This window comes from Crocodylus siamensis, chromosome 3 (genome assembly GCF_052110815.1).
Source record: "Crocodylus siamensis isolate JL-2025a chromosome 3, ASM5211081v1, whole genome shotgun sequence".
Classification (NCBI taxonomy): domain Eukaryota; kingdom Metazoa; phylum Chordata; order Crocodylia; family Crocodylidae; genus Crocodylus; species Crocodylus siamensis.
Genome location: NC_143397.1, coordinates 75,731,306 through 75,749,813, shown reverse-complemented (window position 1 = coordinate 75,749,813; position 18,508 = coordinate 75,731,306). Strand labels below are relative to the sequence as shown.

The 18,508-nt window shown below is 42.2% G+C and overlaps 1 protein-coding gene across 1 annotated transcript in view; it reads left to right on the top strand.

Moving 5' to 3' along the window:
• The first annotated feature begins 4,436 nt into the window (after positions 1-4,436).
• SYK (spleen associated tyrosine kinase) overlaps positions 4,437-18,508 on the top strand; it is a 334,582-nt gene continuing 320,510 nt past the window's right edge. Inside the window, exon 1 of the mRNA XM_090038531.1 lies at positions 4,437-4,473. The gene's annotated coding sequence lies outside the window, so the exon portion shown is untranslated. The remainder of the gene's footprint in view (positions 4,474-18,508) is intronic.

Below are 18,508 nucleotides of genomic sequence, written 5' to 3'. Positions count from 1 at the left end.
CTAGAACAAATTGCACAAACAAATGCAATTGTAACCTGAGCATCTAATGCTGCAAACACAAAATGTTTTAGAAGTTGATTTAGTTGAATTATTTGCACTTAGGGTTTTTGAATTTCTTACCTTCCTTGGAGTGCAGCCTAGATTAGAGTTGCAGCATGAACCACAGTTAGGTAAAAATTCATTTTCTACACTGTTTGATCTGTATGATTTGAACCCATAGGTATATAGGAAACAATAAGCATGGGGAATCTGAGCTGTGCAGGGTTGGGAATAATACACAGTGGGCAATGAACCCAAACTGAATGACAGTCAATTATTCATATTTAGTTGCTCTTGTCATTAAAAAGTATTTGGACCATTTTCTGGCTGTTCTACTAGATTTGTCTGCGATATTCGGAAAATTAAATATCTACTGTGGTGTTGATGCTATACCAAAAAAAAGGAGTGAAATTGCCTTGAGAAACTGCATTGTGTTTTATGTATTTATTTATTTAGGAGAAAATAATACATTAAAAGTTCCACAAATGTCCCCCAAATGTTTTGTTTTCTAAAAATTACTTCAGAAAACTTCATACAAATATTGTCATGTTTATGTGTGTACTATACAAGTCATTAACAGCTTCATTGCTTGTATTCATGCATTACTCCGCTTGCTCTACTTTTCAGTGTTGTGGTAAAGTTCCCATAATAGGCACACCTGTTTACTATCAACTGTATTAAGACAAATTGTCTCTTTACTTATGGCACTGAACAGCCAAGTTGTTAGTGTTTGTGTGTTTGCGGGGGGGGGCGGGTAGGACTATACAACTTAGCCCCAGAGTCTAAAATGATTGGTAACCTGGAGGTGAAAAGAATTGTATTATCCCCCTGAGAGATCCTTTCTTCATACTTTTAGTTTCTCTTAAAAGAAGATAATTGGAATTATTCATGGATTGTCTGAATCTGCAGATAATTTAGTCTTCATACATCTCTAATGAAAATGCCTTTCCTAATGCACGTCTCTTCCCTAGTATTCCAATATCTAAACTTTAATTGAAACTAATCTCTTGACTAATTAGATTCTTTTCTTTTTTACTTGCCTAGTCTTTTCTAAAATTATGTATGTCTCTTTCCATGATTCACTGCAATTCTCCATCCTTCTCACAGCCTTTCATATATTTGGGGCTTAGAAGGTCACTCCTTTAGAGATTAGAGAGGGAAAGTAAATATGGCTAGTATTTTTAAAGGAGGTTTCAGAAGTCTGGCCCCTGGGTCCAACTGGCCTTCAGTGTGAAGTGGAGGCCCCTTTGAATATCTCAGTCTAAACCTCTCTACTTACATGTGCAGATATAAAACCCCAGAACCGTCCCCTGACACAAATAATTGTTAGATTTTCATCAACTATTTAACATGGTAAATCTGAGACTCCTGCTGTTTCTTCACTGTGCCATAATATTACTTAAATTTGGTAGGAAGATGTGTTCAGAGTATATGGTACATGTCATGTTGTAACAATGCATACCTAAGGATGCAATCTCATTTTAGCTTTGCAAGCAGAGGAAATGCAATTATCTAAGTGTAGTTTTACAACTCTAACACCCTTTGGTACTTACTCCCTTTTAGATGCCCATTTGACATCACACCCATTATGTGAATTAAATACATTACCTACAAAAATAGCAATAGGAAGTAAGAAAGGATGAAGAATTTCTCAGTTTAACACTTAATCAGATGAGAGATTTCATAATTTCATAGACATTTGGGCTGGAAGGGACCTCGGAAGATCATCGAGTCCAGCCCCGCACCCAAAGGGCAGGAAGTCAGCTGGGGTCATAGGATCCCAGCAAGATAAGCATCCAATTTGCTCTTGAAGGTGTTCAATGTAGGTGCTTGAACCACCTCCGCTGGCAGGCTGTTCCAGACCTTGGGGGCTTGGACAGTAAAGAAATTCTTCCTTATGTCCAGCCTGAAACAGTCTCACAGTAGTTTATGACCATTCGACCTCGTCATCCCTTGGGGCACTCTGGTGAACAAATGTTCCCCCAGATCCTGGTGGTCAACCCTGATAAACTTATAGGTGGCCATCAGATCACCCCTGAGCCTGCGCTTTTCCAGGCTAAAGAGCCCCATGGCTCTGAGCCCGTCATCGTAAGGTCTGTTTTCCTGACCTCTGATCATGCGCGTGGCTCTCCTCTGCACTCTCTCAAGCTTCTCCACATCCTTTTTGAATCGTCCAAAACTGGCTGCAGTACTCCAGCTGCAGCCTCACTAAGGCCGAGTACAAGGGGAGAATGACGTCTCGGGATTTGCTTGAGAAGCATCTATGGATGCAAGCCAGTGTTTTGGTTGCTTTAGTAGCCACAGCATCACACTGCAGGCTCATGTTCATCTTGTGGTCAATGATGACCCCCAAGTCTCTTTCTTCCATAGTGCTAGCCAGTGTAGCACTGCTGAGCCTATAAGGATGCTGCAGGTTTTTCTTCCCAAGGTGGAGAATCTTGCATTTTTCGGTGTTAAACAGAAAAGTTGTTTTTTTGTGTGTCCAGTATGATTTATCATTTTTGGATATCAACTGCTGAAGCACTTCTCTCTCTTCTGGAACAGCGAGAGTCCTTATCTTTTGTGATCACTTCTATGAAAGGGGCCAGCCTAAGGTTTTGGAATATGGCTAGCTAGCTAGATCAACATTAATATCGATGATCTCCCGAGGTCCCTTCCAGCCCTAATGTCTATGAAATTATTATACTAATATTATAAGAAAAAGTGTGGATAAGAACCTTGATGCCATCACTGGCATCCAGCTGCAGGATAGGTGCAGCCCAGATCCTCGTGCCAAAAACCAATGGATGGTTGCCTATATTTTGAAAGTGTTTTGTTTTGTTCCCTGTCCAGCAGATAATTACAATTGATCTGGGAATCTCAAGGGCATTGTTGAGACCACTATAACCACTGTCATCAATCTTAAAGGTTTGCAGGTGAACAGTGGTAAACCTTAAGCCTTAAGGCATACCTTTTCTGTATCACTCTGTAATCACTAAGTAACACTCCTAGGCTCATCTTTTTAAGATGAAGGGGATAAATATTACATACCTACAGATTTTCTGCCTTTCAGAGGGAGAAGTTAACCATCTGAAATACAGGGGGAAGTAGCTATTGGTTTCTGGATGGTAACAAAGAAGCCTGTGGCTTTTAATTCCAGTCTTACCCCTTCAGGCCATGCTGCCTCTCAGCTATTCCCTTATCTTTCTGACTGGCCTGAAGTTGCTTGACTATTCAGAGCTGCCATGTATCTCTTGTATGAGAAGGAGCTTAAAAAACCCCTGGCACTGTCAATAGGACACCAGGCTGTATCAATTCTTCCCTTAACCAGAATCTAAGATCTCAAAATATTCATAGCTAATGCATTTCACAAGACCAGGAGACTAAGAGCTGAAAGCTATGACACAGACTATATACTATGCATTACCAATATGTTTGTATTATCAGAATGACATGACTCAGCAGGTTACTTGTGTTGAAAAACAAAAAAGCCCTAATCTTTTAGAAGTAGGGGAAGGCATTACTGTCGATTTCATAGACCTAGAAGATCACCCATGGGCTCTGCCTCTGTTGTTGCAGTTACCATCTTCTTGTAACTAATTACGGACTCACCAAAAGCATTAAATTAAATGGTTACATTCATAGCATTGATTCATTAAAAAGAAAAAAAAGTGGGGAATATATCCCTTTAATTAAGAAATTGGCAGAATAAGAAAAACATGGTGTTATTTGATTTAGGTTTATAACATGAAAGTGAGATCTAAAGAAAAGTTATAGTCATACGAGTTAGATTATGTCAGCAAAAAAGCAAACCTCCTGGCAAGAAACTAAATTTCAATATCACAGATTGCCTAGGGAGACTTCTACAAAGTTCCAGGCAATACGATCCAGTTTGAATAGTACTCAGTGTTCTCAGGAACTGTCCTTACAAATAAATTGCAGGACCTGGGGTTGGGTTTTTAAATAGGAGCTATGCAGAAAAATATTGCAGGAGGAAAGGACTTGGAAAGCTTCTGCTGCCTTCAGGCTGATGGGGGGTGAGGGAGGTTATTATGGATCTTAGTACATTTCAAATGAATAATGGTTCAGCAGTGAGTTGTTAAGCCAAGGTTTGAGAAATCCTAGTATTCAGTTGGATCATAGAGACTACAACATCCCAACCAAGTGTCTGTACAACCTGATCTTGAAATTTTGCAGGGATGGAGATTCCACAATGTCTCTAGGTAGCCTGTTCAAATGCCTGACCGCCCTCATAATTGGAAGGTTCCTCCTAACCTCCAAACTAAATTTCCTCTGCTGTAATGTGAAGCCATTGCTCCAAGTCCTGTCCCCTACAACCACAGAGAAAAGTCCATTCCATCTTTCTATAATTGCCTTTCAGGTATTTGAAGCCTGAGGATGGAGCTAGAGAGAAGAAGAAGGGCAGAGAAACAGGAAGGCAGCATGATGCACCAGGTAGGCAGAGACTCTGGGGTTCACACCTGTATGCAGCAATGCCTAGGCTCAGGCTGGATGCTCCCTCCCTTGAAGAGCCTGGTGGATCTGGTGGGACTGTGGCCCTGGTTGGCTCAGTCCCACTTAGGAGACCTGGGAGGGTGGGGGACCGTGGCTCCATGGTCCCATATGGTCACCCTATCCGTAGGTCTTCTAGTCCAACTCCCTGCCTGAGGCAGGATCATCCCAATCTAATCCATCCTATACAATCCATAATCTAACCTCTTCGTAAAACTACCAACAATCCTAACACAACAAAAGGCAACACCCTAACCTGCCACAGGTAAAGTAGGGGAACCCTGGCAGCAAATGCCCTGCTTGTATAAAATATTATTAACGTATGCTCAAGAGATCCCAGGTAGAAGGTCATGCAATGCCCCCCCCCCCATCTGCTACAGTGAAAGACAAAAACTGCTACATTCTATACTAGGTTTGTTTGAAGCTTTGGTCCCTGATTTGCTTTCATGGAGATTCAGCCTGATTTGTTGGCCAAATCTTGGAACCTGAATCGAATCAGAGGCCCCTTTAATCTCTCCAAATTGAATCAGAACCCTCCAAATGAATTCAGAAAGATTCGGAGATTCGGACATAGAAACAGCTTTAAATGCTTTTTCTCTGTAACTCTAGGTACCAAGCGGCTCATGATTGGTGTGATGCTGGGGCACATGGAATGTCCCACAGGAGAGCAGGGGGTTCCCCAGTGCACTCAGCAGCAGACCCAGAAGTGGACCAGAAGCATTTCCAGTCCACTTCTGGGACATGCAGGCTCCCCCAGTGCCCTCCTACACCCAGTGATTGCTCAGTGATTGGTGCCTCCTGGGTCGGTGGGAGGAACCCCCAGCACACTCCCTGGCAGGCCCAGAAGTGGACTAGAAGTAATTCCAGTCCAGTTCCAGGTTTGCTGCTGAGCACGTGAAGGGCCACCCTCCCTGCACTCCTGTGGGACGTTCCATGTGCCCCAGCATTGTAGCAATCACGAGCTGCACCTGTTACCTCAAGGTATGTAGAAAAATCTTTTAAAGCTGTGTCTACGTCCAAATCGCTGATTCTCTGAATCGGCATTGACTATTCAGATTCTGATTTGGCTGAATCGAATCAGGGACAGTGATCCAAATCAATGAATTGAATCACTTTCCCTGATTTGGGCCGAATCCGAATCCAAATTGAATAGGTCCCACTTCGCACACCCCTAGTCTATACCAATCTGACTATAGAATAAAATTCCTTCCTGAGTCCAAATATGGCAACTGATATGACCTTGACCCCGGGGACAAGTTACTTTGAAATAGTAACTCATAGTCAGAAAACAGTATGCAGTTCTGATGGCCACTGCAACTTTGACTTAGTTAACAGATTTGTCTGTGTGTGAGATCATTACAGTCCTCCAGAGGCATGGTGGAACTGTTTTAATAATGTTTTATGCTTCCAGTTTGACCTAGTAAAGTGAAGGAAGATCTGTCTGTTTGTTTAAGTACTTTTTGGACCTCATTATACTGCCATTATGTAAGAATATAAATAACAATATCTCCTCTACCTTCTTATTCTGTTGTTTTCATAGGAGAGGTGTGTGGGTGCAAGTGTGAGGAACTTAAGTCAGAAATTAACGGTGTCGTTCTTGAGGAATGAATATCATATCTAGATCCTGCTTTTGTCAAACTTCTATTGAATGCCTTAGCCTTCCCTCATAAAGGGACAGTTTCATTCTGGTGATATGCAACTGTTACGGTCTTCAAGAGGAGAGGTGGTTTCTCAGGCAGCAAGAAAAGTTTTTGATTATCAAAATAAAGACCTTGACCTGGACCCCTCTGTAGAGAGATGTTGCAGTATGGAGCACCTGGAAAATGCATTAAATACAATCTGTGTTGCTGTATAATTAGGCTTCTGTGTTTTGGTTATTTAACCTGGATACCTGACACACAGAAGATACTGAATTTTAGCCATTTTTTTTAATGAAATCATAATTTCCCAAGCAGGAAGGAGCTTTGACCACCTGAAATCTGAGATACTGCTCCTACCTTTGTCTAAGGTAATTTGTATTATCACAGAGCCTCAAGGGACAGCTTAGATTCCATACCAGCTAAGAACTGCCTTCCCAAAGGGGTTTTCTAGCTATGGTCTCCTCTGCGAAATCCTTTGAAATATGAGCTTTCAGTTGTACCCAGGAGAACTTCTACAATCTTTTCTCCGATGCCCGATGAAGGGTGTTTGTGCCCGAAAGCTTGCAATTAAAGAATTACTTTTGCAAAAATCTTATTGGTCTAATAAAAGATACCATCTCAACCATGAGCCCTAATTAGCTATTTGACACATTTAGAGCATGAAAGAAACTTTCTTAGATATAATGGAGTTTGTTTAGATTTTTAGTTTCTGTTGCTTCCTTTCCCTTTTTGCAGTTTAATGTATTTTGCACAGTTACTTACTTTTAACATTGTAGGAAAAAGAAAAAAAAAAAAGACAAACACCCCTCTTGAAACTGGAAGTGTATACTGCTTCTAATTTGCCTTCTAGAGAATATGAAAGTTAGGCATCCTAGCTACAAGTATGAATTATTAAAAGATAAGGTTGACTGGCAATTTCAATTTTAAAACTGGCATTTAAAAATGGTTTCTCTCCAATGCAGATGCAAATAAGGATGCTTTCTTAGTCACATTAGTGACTTGAATTTTTATCACATAACATGAAGATCAACACTTTTTATTCACAGGCAGTAGTCGATCCATATGTTTTCTCGCCTCTGTTTCTGTTTTGCTTGATTTGATCTAAAAATAATTGTGGCTCCATTTCAGCAAGATACTTAAACATGTGCCTAACTTGAAGTACATAATTAGTCTCTTTGATTACACACATGCTCAAGTATTTTCCTGAATTGGGGCCTAAATAAATATATGGCACCTCCTTTGTGTGCTTTATCAAAGTATTTCAAAGATATTTACAAATGCTAATTACTAATAGTGATAGGACACTTGTGGGGAAACAGCATTGTATAGCATTTACAGATCAATATACTAAGGTCTGGAGAGGTAAAATGACTTGCCCTAGGTTAATTGATGGCAGGGCTGGAAATGAATGAATCCTAATCCCGTGCTATAACCACTAGACAGCAATCTCTTCATATTAAAATAAACAAAACAAAACAGCAACATATACCCAAAACCTTCAACAGCTGACCAGACATCCTTGCAGGGTTAGTTTATTCACGGTAGACATTTATTCCACGCCTCAATTTTTTAATTGGGTATCACTCCCATAAAATTGTCTTATGTATTTTATCTAATTCCCTATTTTTGCATGGGCTTAAGGCATTTGCATTACCTCTTTGTCTCCCTCTCCCTTTCTGTGCCATTTGCACTAAAGAACCTAAGTTCTGAAGTGCTTTGTAGCTATGGTCTGTAGATGTGAGTGTATGTTCTGATGGATCATGTTGGACAATATTTAGTACTTTGTTGCCTTTGATCCCACGGAACTGGACCCAATGAGACACATGATTGTTTCCAGTCCTATGTTCTGATTTTTACCATTGTTTTTGCAGCAGTCAACTGTGTTCACTGTTTTCATATGCCCTACTGTAATGGGTTTCAGCATAGCCTCTTCCCAGCAAAATATGCTGTGTCATTTTCTCATGTACAAGGCAGTGGCAGATAGTCCACTGCTATATTTGTTCCTAGCAGAGGAGGCAGAGGGTTTGGGTACATATGTATTTTTTTTACTTTTCCATAGCAGAGTGACACTTTTTTTTTTGCTTTCTATCTGCCCCAATCCATGCAGTGCTGCTGCATTTTTAGGTTGGTGTTTGAAGGCCATTCTAGGTTTTACTTTCACTGCCCTACTACAGTATGTGAATGGAAAAAAACCTATAAAATATGGCAAGCTTTTACTCAGTTACTGATGTTTGCACATACACTCATGCTCACTGATGCTATATTGAACTAATTACTTCAGGTCACATTGCTTCATAAGGTAGATAAGACCCATGTGTAATATGCCATTTCCTGTGGAATTAGTGAGTATGTTTGCTTATAGCGTGGATGAGGATTTGAGCCCAGACCCATGAATTTCATAATCATAACAGTAACTGTATTGATACTACACAGCTATTCCCCATAGATTTCTGAGGCAGCAGTTCTCTGCTGTGTTCTTTTCATCCAAGCTTCACAAGACCTGATAAGCCATGGTCTCATGGGGCACTCCTAAAGGGGTTTCCGCATGGTCAGAGACAGAGGGTGATGCTGTACAGCTGGCACTTCTGTGATTTCTTTTGCACTCCAGGCTACACTCGCTAGATCAAAGACTTCTGCACATAGAAACGGAAGGAATCATATGCTCCCACAGTTAAAACAGCTCATTAGTGAACTAGCTTGAGCATCCTGCTGTCTGTAGCTTGTCTTTTTGTTTCTTACTTTGCTGATAAATTGCTAACAACTTGTTTTCATAGTGTGGCTGTACTGAGAGTCTAACCCACCAGCATGGCATCACTCATAATGTAACTGCTGAGCACTCTAGGGAAGGGATGTGTCCTATTGAAAAGGGCTTCTAAATGGAAGGTTCCTTGGGATGAGGTCTTGTCTTTCCACATCAAAATGTATACCTCCTAGTACAATGAGGTTCTGATACCTGTCTGGGACCTCAAGAAACTATTCCAATATACATGAGAGATACTTGACAACCATTGATCCTGTGGATCATGATGTGAATGCATGACCATCACACCAAGACCTTCAGCACGTATACCTAGGCAGGAGTAGGGAGGAGTGGAAGATGCCCTAGACCTACCATCCCCCATTTAGACCATCAACACAGAGTCCAGAGGCCCGACCAAGTCCAGCTATTCAGTGCCTCAGTGGTTGTAGTTTCTGCCAGAAAGCAACAGATTAGAACTTCTGCTGACTACCTAATGCCTCAGCAAGGGCATGTTTCTGTCAGGGTGATGTCCCTTCACCTTTCTCCAATCAAGGAGTACCCATAAGGCAGTGGGAGCTAAGGTTTTGAGGTGCCCTGTACTTGCTTTACTTTGGAGGTTGCAACATTGTGGTATTTTATAGGAGCGACCTCGCCATGGGTAGCTCCACCATATTGCCACCTAGCCCTCCAGTTGGATGCAGCTTATGGTCATATCCAGGACCAACATATACGATGACAAAATAGTTAATGTATAAGGTCCAAATGGGTTCTGAAGCACTGACTGGTATCTCAGAAATATTACTACAGTTTCAGTTTGATCTTTGGCCTTGAATGTTCTCAATTAACCATAGCTGAGAACTGGGTCCCTGCAGGTTTCTGATCATCATGGAGCATTTTTATAATGTGTAGTAACATTGTTTTATGCTCACAATGACTTGCTAGGAATCTTTAATTTTAATCCAATTCATGCCTGTTCTGTGGTTTAAAATGAAACTATTTCAGCCACTCGTCCCCAGTCCCTAGCTCCTATTAACTGCAAGAGCCTTTAGTCTTCCTCACAAACACTGAAAACTTTGCTTTCCCCAGATACAATTTCCCTCATATTGTCAGGGACAGCAAAGAATGATGCTGCCCACTGCTTGATATTACTGCCCATGAGCCAGTGAGGGTTGGGAGCCTGTGGTTTAAATTGCAAAACTGTCATTTCTTTGCTCTGTTAACTGTATTAAGGCTAAAGAACATATTCTGTATTTCACACTTTGGAAAAATAAATCGTATGTTATTTACAAACTATTCTGAAAACTCTTAAATTTAAGCTAATCTGTCTAGGTATCATATCTTTGAATACTCACTTGGCATTGTAATAATATCCCATCAACATATGGTTGTGCTAAGAAAAGAGCCAAGTTTTTACAGCACCTGTGAAAATGGATACAAACATATTGTCCCAAGACATCCATTTCTCCCCACACATATTTTGAGTGACACACAAGTATTAGACATTTTTTCAGTGAGAAAAACCAAAACAAAACCAAAAAAAAGGAATTTTTTTCTTAATCTTTTGGGCCCTGATTCTTATTTTTAAATAGGTTACTTTACATAATCACAGAAGTGTCTTTTGTGCAGGGCAGAATTAGGGTTTATATAAACATTCAGGGAGGTTAGTGGGAGGCTAGATTGCATTAAAATGGCTACCCAATCTTACTTAGCTCACCCAGGAACAGTACTTACACTTAAGATTGCCTAGATAGGCGAATCTAAGTATAGAAACCCTGGACGTTTAGATTAGTCTAAATATGGCAAACCTGGTCTAAGTTAACTGTATGTCAGAGGTAGTCTAATTTAGATTGGGTCTGGTGAAACTGATCAAACTGAACTTCTGTACAGTTCCCAGCACAGTCCTGGAGCTGGAAAAGCCCAACCACTGGCCCCAGCCCTGGGGCTGTGCTTTCCCTATCCTGGCACCGATCTGTTTAGCCCCCTGGACCCTCCCCCAGATGGACAAAATTCCTTATACACAGACAAGCCAGCTTCCCCTCTGAGCCAGCCAAACACCCATCCTGCAAACTGCCCCCAATACCATTTGCCCTGGTGATGCTGGTGCCAAGAGCCAAGGAAGTCAATCAGTATTGGAGGAATGAGTGGGGTGTTTTTTTTTTGGGGGTGGGGAGGTCAGAGGACTAAAAATGTCCCCTAGCCTTGGGGTTGGGGGAGCTTCCCATGCTCCAAATCCCCCTGCAGACCCTGCATGCCCCCCAATCTCCTGATTTCCCCTCCCCAGAGACCTTGCTTACCTCCCATCCCCCCCCGGACCGCTTGCCACCCCAGTCCCCCCAGCTCCACCTCCCACTGGCTTACCTTGTATAGGATGGCCATTTTTAACTTGGATCCAATCTCTTCCTAACCTCCCTGAATGTCAGTAGATAACAAAACCTTAGAAGTCTGAACATCACAAGAGACTGTGTTTGTGTAAATGGCTCTCATACTAGTAGTCCTATTATAATTACTCAAGTAGCCTATTAGAGGGGTACCCAAAAGACGAACAAAATGATGGACCAGATTTATGAGTAACTCTGGCAGCTTTTCACTGCTCCAGAATTGCTAAACAGCTGTTAACTCCATTCCACAGGTATAAACAACACATAACTTCTTCACTGTACCACCAAGCTGGTACAAAGCAGCCTGTGCATCCCAGCAAATCCGGCCTAGTAACTGCAAGAGTTTTGAAGAACAACTTCAATAATTGATGGAGTAGCATGTAGAACTGAGAAGATATTATTAATTAGTGCTTAATTGCATGAGAAGATCTTGCATTCTAAGCATTTCTTTTAAATATTGAAGCAGCATTTCTTTTAAATATTGCTCCCACATTTTTTTAAACACCTACAACCTGTGTAGTAATAAAATGGTGAATGGGCATTGTTCTTTTCTGTACATAAGGAACTACTAAAGGAATTTAAAATGGAACTGTATACTAGTCTTGTGTTTTAAATAGAATAAACTAATTTTAATTAAAGAAGGTATCTTCTCCACACCGTGGCAGCCTTAAGCATTATAAAGCTATGACACACACCTAATCCTATTCAGTACTGCTTTAAAACTGTCGGCTGGTACAGTGTTAAATCCAGACATCTTCACTAATTTTCTTTCAAGGTGACCTTGGAAAACCATTGAAATGTAGAGTGAAAGTAATTAGTGATGGTTTTGCTTTTACTAATTACTGTGATCATAGAATTCTTTATAAATAGTGTTTAATCAACACCATCTCATTACTTGAAACTAACCATCTGAATTAGATTCACACATCAAATCCTACATTTTGTCACCAGTTTTAGCAAGTAAAGGTGTGTATATATATATACATCTCATGCATTTCACGCTGTGTTGTATATGAATTAATCACATATCTATTTTTGTTATATAAGTTAAATTAATGATATATATATTTTAAAGTAACTTTGCATTGAAGAAGATTGCTACTCTTTTCCACATGTTGAGTAGTGGTACTCTTTCAGGTTGCTTCAGCACAGGTATGGAGCTATGATATATGTGGCATCAGAAACTATATAGAAGATCACCTCTACCAAAGGTGTTAAAAAGCAGTATTTGATGTTCACTATCCCCAAGGAGACTGAAGAGCATGTTTATCTGCTTTATCTTCTCAGCAGTTTCCATTAACAGGATTTCTGTGGGCCCCTGCTTCAAATGTAAACCTGCTGGAAATCGCCGAGGGAGTTCAGAAGCGGCAATGCCATTTGCCTTGGGGTATATCTCCTGCCAGCATAAATAGCCAGGCTGGTTTAAGGAGAGGTAAATCACACCTCCTTGCACCAGTTGCAAAGAATTTTACCTCATATCTATGATTATCCATCTCAACACTTAGCAATTAAGTTAAAACACCGGGTACAGAATTTATATAACGTAATTGAGAAACTGGTGTAGTATGATTTGTGCATTTGTCATATAAGGGAAAGAAGGCTGTAAGCACTTAAAAACTCTTGTTGACTTCAAAGAGGGAGCATAGATCAAAGCTACAGTGTAGTCGGATACCAATAATTCAGCAAAACTTTGGTCCAGTTTTCAAGGTAACAACTATTTTATAGAAGTATCACCCAACTGAAGTAGGCATTTGCTGACAGCAATCCCAGGAACCAAACAAGCAGTTGAAGTGTTTTCTCTACTTTGTAAGCAATTTCATTTCAACCTAATGGTATGAAAAGTGTCAAAATGAGTTACAGGTAGGGAATGGGTAAATGAGGTTGTATATAATAAAAAGCATCTTGTACCTCTTCATAGATCAGAGCCACTTGATATTACATATTCCTTTATCTTTGAATCAAGTTCATTCTTACTTTTTTGCAGCCTCATTTTGAAAAAAAAAAGATTTGTATAGTGTTGACTGAAACCAGAATGGTGCAGAAATCAAGCAGTAACCACTTTTGCAATATTTCAGTGAAAGAGATTAGGAAAAAATATTTGGGATACCTATCGTAGGCTACAAACTTTCTGCAACTGTTCAATCACTGCGTGCAGGTCACATCTTACTTGTTATTAGTACAGCATTTATGTGCACATTTCAGGTATGAGGAAACTAAAACAACATACAGCCATGCTGAAGAGCTTGCAATTCAGATTAGATAAGGCACAATGTGATAAAAGGGAATAGAAAAAGGAAGGAGTTGTAAACAGGAGACCCTATACATTCATTACCATTCTTGTTTTAAATTATATCAATTTCAGGTTGCTTTTGATGTTTATATTGAGCTACAGTTAGTATGAGCTACATTAGTGTGACATGGAGAAGACAAAATGATAGACCTCTGTGGCTAGTTCTTCTAAGAAGAAACAGCATGCTTTTCCTCAGCAAGTGACAATAGCCAAAGGAATACTCTTCATTGTAGCCACCAGCATGTCAGCATAATGAGACAGCCAAGTGTTTTGTTCCACACCATTCTGTGGTCAGATGCTCTCAGTCTTTCATCGTGGTAAGTAGACCTGGTGGAAATCATTTCCAGAACATTTTTTTTTAAATGTTTTTTTCCAACATTTCAACATTCATTTGAAAGCTATAAACTGAGGGTTGTTTTTTTGTTTGTTTGTTTGTTTTTAAAAAACCAACCTGTTCTCAGTAATCAGGGGGGGGAAAGTGTTTTCTAAATAAACCTGAACACTCTTATTACATTTTTTTTAAAAAGCAAAATACTTAGATCTCAGTTTTTCTTCAAAGAAAAGCCAAAACATTTTAACCCTGTCACAGGGCACTGGGATGTGCCTTGCTCCTTTGAGAGAACAAGCAGCCTGAGAGGCTGCTTGCATTTATCAGAGGGGAGCTAATGAGGGACTCCCCTGACCAGAAAAGGGCTTAGGCTGGAGCTGTATTATCCCAAAGCCTGCATGGGTCAGATAGAATCTCTCCCCAGCAACCATGAAGTAAGGAGCTCCTGGAAGGACCTGGATATTGCTGGACAACTCTGCAGGCCTGGGAACAGAGGCAAGTTCCCTGGGCTGAGAGAGACTGGGTTTAAAGGCCTTTGTTTTATCTTAACCCTTACAGCAGTGGTCCCCAGCCTCAGGTCGTGACCCAAATGAGGGTCACGGTGGCAATGTCAGCGGCGCCACACACAAAGGGCAAGCCGTGCTGCGTGCCGGGAGCTCCCTCTACCTCCACCCTTGGGCCACCACCGCTGCTGCGCTCCGCTCCCAGCAGCGGGTCATGGCAAAAAAAAGTTGGGAACCACTGCTCTAGAGGGTTTGAAGTGCCTACCCAGAGGTTCATGTGCCCAGGGAAGGGTGTGTGGACCAGAGGGTCTGAAAGCCCAAGACGGCTGAGTGTGTAGGCTAGGGCAGTGTTTCTCAACTAGTGGAATGCATTCCACTGATGGGACTCGAAGGTCGTGTAGGTGGGACTTCAGCTCATGGCTCAACTGGAAAAAATCAAAGTTGTTTGCGTTTCAAATAAATGAATCAACGGACATCTTGAACAGTGGGGTTTTGTTTCTATCATGGTGGGATCAGAGTGTTTTGACAAAATGGTTGGTGGGGTATAAGTTGCAAAAGGTTGAGGATCACTGGGCTAGGGTATAGCCTGGGCTGAAAGGTATGCCCATTGGAAGATGATGAAAGTTTTGGCCTCTTAGAGGAGCAGAGGGCTGCTTCCACTGTTGTTTGTTTCTGTTATAGCCCAGGGGCTTATGGCTTATTGGTTACTGTTTATACTAGCGGTTTGGGTTGGGGCTGTAAGGGGAGGTTTATGGAGGTGCCATTAGTGCCTGAGAGGCATGCTAGGGGCATGCTCAAGGACTGAGCTATTGTTGAACCCAAAGAGAGGTGCACTGGAAAGCTATAGAGAAAACAGGCCAGGGGCCCAGTGCTCAGGAGGAGTGCAGCCACACAAGAGCCAGGGGCCTGGTGACCGAAAAGGACAATTGAGAGCTTGTGCCTCAGACCCAGGTCCAATACAGTGGGTCCAGGCCATCTGGCCTAGCTAGCTTAAAGGGGCAGAACCCGAGGAGGCCAAAGCCCCAACAGAGGGAACGTCACAGTAACATTCACAAGGCTTAGGTCATGGTGTAGGGGAGGAAATGGAGCCATAATTTGAGTCCTTAAGTCTGTGGGTGCCTGGGAGCTCTGCAGGGGCAAAGGCCAGTTGAGATGGTTCACTGGACTTAATGGTCAAATCAAAGCAGTTGCGGTCCAGGAGAGACCTAGTGGTACTGCAAATGCACTAAGGTTCACTCTAATGCCTGTAGGCAGCCTCCCCTGATACAACCTCTAGTAAGAACAAGGTGTGATGGGAGAGCTGCAGTAGAGACTGAGCTGGGAAGAAGTCACATGGGCATGGCCAGGGGCTTTATGGCCGTTCCTGTGACTTCGCCACAAATCCAAACAAAATTTTTTTATCAAAGACTTTCTATTTATCAAACATTTCACTGAAAAAAAATTGATGCACAAAGTTGAAGCACTAATACTAGTATCATAGAATCACAGAATCAAAGGACTGGAAGGGACCTGTAGGATCATCAAGTCCAGTCCCCTGACATGGGCAGGAAGTTATTGGGCTCAGACAAGCTCAACGAGGTGTTTGTCCAGCCTCCTCTTGAACACCTCCAAGGATGGTGACTGCACCTCCTCTTCTGGGAGTATGTTCCAAGTTCTAATTACCCTGACAAAAAGGAAGTTTTTCCTTATGTCCAGCCTATTTTTTTCCCTCAATTAGCTTGTGCCCATTGGTCCTTGTCCTCCCAAGGGGTGCCTTCCTAAAGAGTTGCTCCCCTAGGTCTTGAGGTTCACCCCTGATGCTTTTAGATGGCTATCAAGCCAGTCTTCTCTTACTCAGACTGAACATAACCAGTTCCCAAAGTCACTTCTCATAGGGTCTATCCTCCAGGCCCCTAATCATACAGGTGGCCCTTCTCTGTACCCTCTCAAACTTATCCACATCTTTCCTGAAGTGTGGTGCCCAGAACTGGACATAGTACTCCAGCTATGGCACCACCAACACCGAATAGAGCAGGAGGAGCACCTCTCTTGATCTATTGGCAGCACATTGGCTGATGCACACCAGAGTTCTGTTTGCCCTGATGGCAACTTCATCATACTGTTGGCTCATGCTCATCTTCTGGTTGATTGTCACTCCCAGGTCCCTTTCAGATGCAGTGCCAGCCAGTGGACCACCACCCATCATGTAGTTATGGTGAAGGTTCTTCCTTCCCAGATGAAGGACCCAGCACTTTTCTCTGTTGAACCTCATCTGATTCTATTCAGCCCTTAGGACCAGTCAAGGTCATCCTGGATCCTTACACTATCCTCTGATGTGCCTATATTTCCCCACAGCTTGGTGTCATATGAAAACTTAATCATTGTGCTTTCCACCCCCTCATCCAAGTCATTGATAAAGATGTTAAAGAGCACAGGCCAAGCATTGATCCCTGGGGGACACCACTGGAGATGGCCCTCCAGGATGAGGTCATTTCAGCGATTACAACTCTCTGGGATCAGCCACTGAGTCAGTTGTCTACCCTCCTCACTGTAGACTGGTCTAGGACAGTACTCTCCAGTTTAATTGAGAGAATCTCATGTGAAATGGAATCAAAGGCTTTACTGAAGTCTACACAAATAATGTCGACCTCATGTCCCTTGTCTAGCTGGCTCATTACCTGGTCATAAAAGGACATCAGGTTTAAAAGCCATGCTGGTTGCTTGTTAATACCCTACCAGTTAGGAGCTTGTTATTGATGGCCTTCTTAACAATTTTTTCAAAGATGTTTCCCAGGACTAAAGTCAGATTGACCAGACTATAGTTTGCAGGGTCATCCCGCTTCCCTTCCTTAAAGATAGGTACAACATTAGTCCTCTTCAGGACCATTCCCAAGTTCCATGACTCTTCAAACAGTTTTGCCAGAGGCCCTGCTATGAGCTCAGCCAGTTCTTTCAGGACTCTTGGATGCAGGTCATCTTGCCTAGCAAAGCTAAAAAGTTTCAAATGTTCTAAGAGTACCCTCACCTGTTCAGGGCTGATTTCATGTGGTCTGATGTCTTCCCCATATTCCATGGGCCGCTGGAAAGGGGAACACCTCCTGTCTGATTTCAGGAATACTGATGTGAAGTAGGTATTTAGCAGCTCTGTCTTCTCACAGGGATCAACTGTGGGCTGCCCCTCCGTATTCAGTAGGTATCCCACAGTGGAGCTTGATTTTTTTTCTTGTTCTCTATGTACCTATAGAAGGACTTTTCGTTGTTCTCTATTTTCGTTGCCAGCTTGATCTCCATGTCTGCCTTGGCTTTCCATGTCTCATACCTGCAGACCCTGGTCATATAAGTGTAGTCCTCTCTGGTTGTTGAACCGTTTTTCCATTGCTTATATGCTTTTTTCCTTTTCAGTAATTTCCTAATATCTCCATTGAGCCAAGTGGGTCTCTTGGCCCCTTTCCCACTTTTTGACTGCATGGAAATACCCTCTTTTTGAACAGTAAGGATTGCCCTTTTAAAGAAGTACCACTATTCCTGAACTCCCAAATCATCCAGTCTCTGGTTGCAGAGGACCTCTCTAACTAGTTTGCCAAAGCCTGCCCTTCCGAAGTCTATGGCTTCTGTTCTCCTGATTGAATTCCCAGCCTTTCAGTGGATGGTAAACTTAATCAGATCATGATCACTGTCACCCAAAGTACCTCCAATCCTCAGGTCACTTACCATATCCTCCCCTTTGGTCAACACTAAGTCCAGAGTGGCTTCACCCCTAGTTGTCCCTTCCATAGCCTGTGTCAAGAACAAGTTATCAATAGCTGCCAAGAAGTTGGTTGCTGGAGCTGGCCAAGTGGTCTTTCAGTAGATGTCAGGGTAGTTGAAGTCACCCATGACAATCAGGTCTTTAGTACTGGCTGCCTCCGTCAGTTCCCTGAAGAATGCCTGATCGCTCTCTTCTTCTTGGTAGAAAGGTCATTAGTAGACTCCCACCATCAGGTCTCCCTCTCCTGAGGACCCTTGTATCTTGAGCCAGAGGGTCTCAAGGGACCTCTCCCTGTAATCAAACATGACCTGCAGGGAGGGGTACCAGTCTTTCACATAGCGGGCCACACCCACTCCCTTCTTCCCAACCCAA